The following is a 7307-nucleotide window of genomic DNA, read 5'->3' as shown; positions in this document are numbered from 1 at the left end:
AAAATTTGGAAGATTGGTTTCAAAGTGATGCATGTGAGCCTGCCCTTATGAAAAAATCGAGGTATAAATGAGGTATAAACAAGGTATATTTTAAAGGTATAAAGGAGCTTGTTATTTAAAGACGTCGTTGAGGTTGAAAAGGGTGCAAATGAATACCTCAAAACCAACCTCAAATATACCTTAATATATACCTCCAGAGGTATATATGTTTCAACTTGAGGTGTTTAATTTTACATCTTGGGAGAGGTAGATATTTACTACTTTAAAGTGTTTCATTTTCAACCTTAGGTTATTACTTATCAGCTTGAAGTATATTTATTTACACTTGTGGAAGTATTTATTCAACAACCTAAAGTGTGTCATTTTACACTTCAGGTTATTATAAATCAACCTCAGGTGTATTTTGTTCCACTTCAGGTAATTATTTTTCAACCTCAGGTATCTAATTTTATGCTTGTAGAGATATATATTTTTCAACGTATGGTGTGTCATTTTACACTTCAGGTTATTTCAAATCAACCTCAGGTGTATTTTGTTCGACCTTAGGTTATTACTTATCAGCTTGAAATATATTTTTTTACACTTGTGGAAGTATTTATTCAACAACCTAAGGTGTGTCATTTTACACTTCAGGTTATTATAAATCAACCTCAGGTGTATGTTGTTCGACCTCAGGTAATTATTTTTCAACCTCAGGTATCTAATTTTATGCTTGTAGAGGTATATATTTTTCAGCCTGAGGCATGTCATTTTACTCTTCAGGTTATTTCAAATCTACCTCAGGTGTAATTTTTGATAGTTGGAAAGGTGATTTTTTACTAACGTAAGGTGTATTATTTTTCACCTCAAATATAAGTTTTTATGCTTGTAAAGGAAATTTTTTTAATCAAACTAAAATATGCCATTTTTCCCTTCAGGTTATATTTTTTTATGCTAATGCTGGTAATTAAATATAATTAAAATGTTTCTCCTTAGACTGCTAATTTTTAACCTAAAATATATATCTTTTCACTTGTAGAGGTATTTATCACTCTGATGGAGTTTTTAATGTTACACATTAGGTGGTAATTACTTATTAACTTTTTACGGTCTGTCTTAATTTTCACTGCTAATCCTGATGCTAAGAAACTATTTTCTAAACACATAGGCGGAATACGGATGAATCTTTCTTTCGAAAGAATTTTCGACTGATTTCCATGTATTGTGTGAAGAAAAGTAAAATACAATGCAAAGAATATATCTTCCTTTAATTTTGAAATACAACCCATTGGAATGTATTCTTCCTCACACAATTCAAAATAGGAATTTTCACTTAACGCCTTTAATTTATAGTTTGTGAACCTTGTGCTAATTTGCAATTAAATAGTTCATAAAATTTATTAATCTTGAATTAACATGTAGAGTTGAATAATGTTAAGTATGCTGACTCATAAACCTTAAAAGAACATTTCAAATGTTTCTGTAATTTTAATAATTTCAATTAAACTATCGTGAAAAGAGGATACATTTGTTTCAGAAAAATGTGGGAACTCATTTATATAGAACAGATGTTAAAGGCGCTAATTTTTTGTAAAAGCGAAATAACAGCAAATTTAAATAATTTAGCCAGCTTACAAATAAAAACTTTTATTAACAAAAAAAAATTAATTTTTCGTTCAAGAAATCAAAATTCTTGACAATTACTCTGCTTCTTCTGCAAGTTTGCTGTGCTTACGTTATTTGGAGCATTGGAACCTATAAATAAAAAATTTGAATTAGCGAGAGTCATATTTACATTGATAATGACAAATTTTAAAAGATTAGAATAATATTTTAAAGCTTATTTCGTTGCATAAATCACCTTTTATTATTATTTCTATTCAATTTTGAATAAATAAATGGTTTCTTTAGTAACAGCAGATGAATAATAATAATGACCTGCAAAACTCTCCTCCCAGTATATTTCAATTCTTTATTTTGACTGTTTAAACATATCACTTAAAAAAGCTAATTTTTCTATAAGATGCATATAAAAACTGCTGTAGAAATAACACGCTTATTGAAATTCTTAATTTTCCAATAATTCAACCGACCATTTTTAATTATGGATTGTTATGCTGATATTTAAATTTTTTTCTCAGCAAATTTTGAATAAATTCAATTACACTGGCCTGCTTGTTTAAATTTTTAGTCCAATTTCGCAAAAGAAATTGTACTAAAACCAATTCTCAATGCTGCTGATTCCGAAAATAATTGTCTATCACGTAAGGTTTTTAAAAACAAAAGGTCATTTTCAACCTTTTATTTAATGTGATCAAGAATCAATCATCTTTTAATAAAAGAATGTAGAACATCAATGTTTTGTGTTTTTCATGCCCCATCGAAATAAAAGCAACATTAAGTTTATATGTTTACTTGCCTGAGGGAATAATTTAAGATAATGCTATAAAATAATGTTTTCAAAAATCAAAGATCATGCAAACTTTATCAGTAATTTTTTAGGTGAAAAGATTTCATTGAATCAAAGGAGAATAATTTACTTGTCTTTTTTCTTTTTGGTGTATATTTAGAGTTACTCCCAGGGGAAGGCTCTCCAGTTACTAGTCTCCACTTCCTCCTAGCTGCAGAGCACGTATTATTGACAGCCTTATTCAAACCTTGAAATTCTGGATGCCATTTACGGAGCAGCTCTGTAAAAGTTGCATGTTCAAGTTGAGTAAAATCAAGTTATATAAAAGTTGCATAGCAAGTTTCATTTGGAAATTTTCAGATGAGATTTTTTTTTAAGAAATTGAAGGAAATTGAAATATATATTTATATAACTTTGATAAGTTACTAATGTTGACAACAAAAATCCAGAGTCAATAATACTTTTAAACTTTTTTTACTACAATATAAGCAGATTAAGTATAGGTTCACCAAAATGATTTTAATATTTAATTGAAATAATAAAATTATTTTTTTGGAATAGCTGTCTCAGTAAATTTGTTTTATACAATATTCTTTGTGGATTAAAGATAAAAACTATTTTATTAGAGCACACTATTTATACGAAAAGTTTTCATGTTCTTTTAGTCTCTTTACGAGTCTTCACGAGTCTTATTAAAAATAAATTGGAAATCATTCCAAAATATTAAACTGCATCATGTTGATCTAGAATAATATTCAAGATTTTGCCTTAGCGGACTAAAAACTAAAATAAAACTAAACACAGTGGCGCGACAGCCCATAGAGGGCCAAGGTCTACTGTGCCCATTTCAGTTTTCTTGACCTTGGGCTCTGGGATGCAGGAGCAGATGTTCCGGTTAGGTGGTCAGCCGAACGCGGAACCCCCAGTGTTTAGTTCCCAAGCATGCTTGGTACTCATTTATCGACCCACTGAAGGGATGAAAGGCTGAGTCAACCTTGCCCGGCCCAAGGATCGAACCCAGGACCTGTGGCACGGAACAGCGGGGCGTTGCCTTAGTGGACTAAACGGACAAAAAGTTTGAATTTTGCATGAGAATTTTTTAAGTGGATGCCAGTTTTCCTTTACCTATAGTTGCCTTTTTGCTAACTAACTTCAGATATTATTTAATAGGTGATACACATACAAATACTTTTAAGATACTCAACTAAACCAAGCTTATGTATAAAAGGGCAAGTAAACTTAAACTAGGCTGCATTAATTTCTTCGTAAAAATTTTAGTAACTTGTACTTGTCAGAATTCAATATGCTGTTGCTGGAATTATTATGGTGTTACTGAAGAAATGATTTCTGGTGAAAAGATGCGTTCTCTTAATCTTAATTTTAATGTTGAACTAAGCCATATTACACAAGTAACTAATTCTGGCAACTTTAACTTAATTCCTGTGACAAATATATCTTCTGTTTGTATTTCCATCCAGTGCGATGACACTGGAAAAATTTATTTTGCTAATGTGGTGAACAATCTAGAATTAGAATAACTTTTTTCTCTCTAGAGGCAATGTATATGTAAGTTCAGTAATCCCCGCTTATATATAATGTAATCGCTGCTAATATCAATCACTTATTATTACCGAAATTATTCGGTTCTGATTTTTTTTTCATTGATATTATAGTTTTCTGTGATCCTTACATAATTTAATGTTATTAGAATTTAATTTTCAAAATTCTTTATTTATTAGCGTTATATTTTTATTTACTCTGCACATTTAAAAATAAAAAAAATTCTTTTCTTTCTCTGCGATAATGTTAGAATTTCCAATTTCTCATCATTTCTGGAGTTTAAAAACAAAATATTTTTCAGATTATGAAAATTTATGAAGTTTGCTTTATTAATTTGTGAGGGGGGTTAAAAAATTAGTTCACTAAAATTAGCTTGAATCTTATCTCATATTACATATATTTTTATTAAAAAAAAATTAATTTCAGATTTTATTAGGAATTCTCATATATTTTTTAATGAAATTTGTTGATTTGATATGGTAAACTTGTTTCCTACCTTAGAATCACCTGTTAATAGTAAACATTAATTTAAAAAAATGAATATTTACTTCGAAAAACAGGACTGTTTTTTTTCTTCATGTTTGTAAATATATATTTTTATGAAAATGCAACTTTTGAAGAAATATTAAAATTTTTGTGTGATGTATTTACCCTGATTGCAATTTTTATTGTATATGTTTATTTTATAAGTTAAATATGTATATTAGATTTTTGTTGAAGGCAACAAATATGCATTTCGTTCCTTACAATAGTATTGTTTATTTGTTTTATTACCTGCAATATATAGAAACTGTTAACTTTCAATTTTCAGTGATTTATTTATAAGAGAAATTATGAACCTTTTACTCAATCAGCTTGCATACTGCTACGTTAAAACATATACATTTAAGCAAAACAAAAAGAATAGTTATATTTGAATAAATTACAAACAATAAAATATACTGTGCGTAACCTGCTGTAACGATTCACCAGTAACGTTACCCTAAACAGCGACGAGAAATATTTAGATTGATCTGTCTTATTGCTAAGCCTACAACAATAGCCTCAAAGAATATCCTTCGACTTAAATAATGTAAGATCAGGACGCGTCTTTAAAACAAAAATAATGAAATTTAAGTTTGAAAGTTGAGGCATATTTGATTAAAAGTGACAAAGCTAAATTAATAAATGTCAAGCACACTTACCGAATTTTAAAGAAACTTTCGATTGTAAACACACACGCCATTTGCCGGCTAGCACGGAACTCTGGGAAGTGAGCTAGTTGATATGAAGTGTACTTTAAACAACCTTAAAACAACCTTAGGTATAAATAAAATGACTTCATACATCTCAATAAGGACCTCACTCTCTTTAGTTGAAAAAAATTATATTTTTTATACCTCGTAAATACCTCTTTTGTTACAAGTGTAAAAAAAACAACCTGGTGAACCTTAAAAACTGCCTCATGATTCTGGTTGATATGAAGTGAATTTTAAACAACCTCAAAATAAGCTTAGGTATAAATAAAAGGACTTCATATACCTCAATAAATATCTCACTCTCGTTAGTTGAAATAAGGTCAATTTTTTTATAACTCAAAAATACCTCTTTTATTACAAGTATCAGAAAATCAACAAGATATACCTTGATATACCTTAAAAATCACCTTATCAGTCTGGTTGATTTGAAGTGAATTTAAAACAACCTCAAAATAAGCTTAGGTATAAATAAAATGACTTCATATACCTCAATAAATATCTCACTCTTTTTAGTTGAAATAAGGTAAAAAATTTTACACCTCAAAAATACCTCTTTTGTTACAAATGTAAGAAAATAAACCTGGTATACCTTAAAAATCACCTTATCAGTCTGGATGATTTGAAGTGAATTTTAAACAACCTCAAAACAAGCTGAAGTATATATAAATCAACCTCGTACACCTTAATTACAACCTTTACGAGGTATAATTTTTATTTCTGTTTTCTCTGCAACCTTAAATATACCTCAAATATACCTCAAAACAACCTTAATACCTCAAAAATACCTCAAATCAACCTTAAATATACCTTAAATTTTCATAAGGGTGACTTCCAGTATTTGACAGATGAAGACATCGCTATGTTGTTAAATCAAATAGTGATGATAGTAACTGATGCAGAAGATGTAGTAAATGGGGGAAATACAATTTCTATTTCTGCTGCTCTGTGGAAGCTTTGTTAGATTATATGGGAGGATTTGATTACGGTGACATTACTGCGGTTCGTAAAACATGTGCAAAATATATGATGAAGACGCATTACACAATTTTTTAAAAGGAAAATTCCTAGTTTAACAATTCCTAGTTATACAGCATGCAAATGTCAGTAATTTTTATATTTTTTGTACTGACACTGATTTTTTCTCTAATTAAAAGAGTTTTCGGATTATCCGTGTTTTTCGATTCTCCGTGCTCCCTGTCCCGGTGATTAACCTGGATAATCGGGAGTGCACAGTATATATATATATATATATATATATATATAGTAAACTCTCGCTACTACGATATCCTTTACAACAATAATGCCCTTTATTACGATAATGTTTCTTAGTCCCGGTGAACTTCCATATGAATTAATGTCATGCTCCTCTCAATATTACGATATTCTCGGAAGCAACAAACCCCTGAAAAATGATTTTTTTTTCCAAATTTCAACCTTATTTTCCCCTTTTATTATTGGTTTTCAAATAATGCAAAAATTCTTATTGTGTCATTTTTTCAATCTTTTCTGACAAGAGACGACTCACTGCTGACCACCCCAAGAGCTCACATTCTTCGAATTGCCTCTTCTATTTCTTAAGAAGTCACAGTTGTAACATTCCTATCTGATTTCATTTAATTCATGTTAAAAGCTGATCATGAGTTACAAGCATCACTTTAACACCTGAAAGAGAATTTTTTCTGTGGAGGGTGGGGGTGGGTGAAGCACCATTCACAAACGAAAATCATTTTCGTGCTTTTGGACTCAATTCATACTTTGTTGATTGGCTTGACAGTCAAAAAATCAATAAATAAACAAAAATATCTGATTATTTTTTAATCAAAGCGGTTTTTAGGAATGTTTACTATCTTATTTTCAAAATTTATTTCAATTGTTTTTAATATTTAACAATAATTAACACTCTGCAAATTCATTTTTGGCATAATATATAAATACATTTATAGTTAATACACATATAACATTAAAATTTAAAAAAATCTGATTGCGTCCCCTAAATTCCTGGTTTCTTAGGACAGGACGCCGTCAGCTGGAAATCAGCGCTAACCTCTGATTGGTCCATTTGTGAGTTTGATAGTATACGTCATCGAACGCTCATCTTGAACTACAATTGCCGTCTAACT

The 7307-nt window shown here is 29.6% G+C and overlaps 1 long non-coding RNA gene across 1 annotated transcript; it reads right to left on the bottom strand.

Moving 5' to 3' along the window:
• Window positions 1-1610: 1610 nt before the first annotated feature.
• Window positions 1611-5265, bottom strand: LOC147809911 (uncharacterized). The gene is made up of 3 exons (XR_015433879.1): window positions 5134-5265; window positions 2520-2669; window positions 1611-1734 (listed from the first exon to the last, which is right to left on the bottom strand). It is a non-coding gene; the product is annotated as an uncharacterized LOC147809911 (long non-coding RNA).
• Between the last annotated feature and the right edge of the window lie 2042 nt (window positions 5266-7307).

This window comes from Parasteatoda tepidariorum, chromosome 5 (assembly GCF_982258835.1).
Source record: "Parasteatoda tepidariorum strain Cologne lab strain chromosome 5, Ptep-v5.0, whole genome shotgun sequence".
Classification (NCBI taxonomy): Eukaryota; Metazoa; Arthropoda; class Arachnida; order Araneae; family Theridiidae; genus Parasteatoda; species Parasteatoda tepidariorum.
The sequence above is the reverse complement of the archived record's forward strand: the minus strand, read 5'-3'. Positions and strand labels throughout refer to the sequence as shown.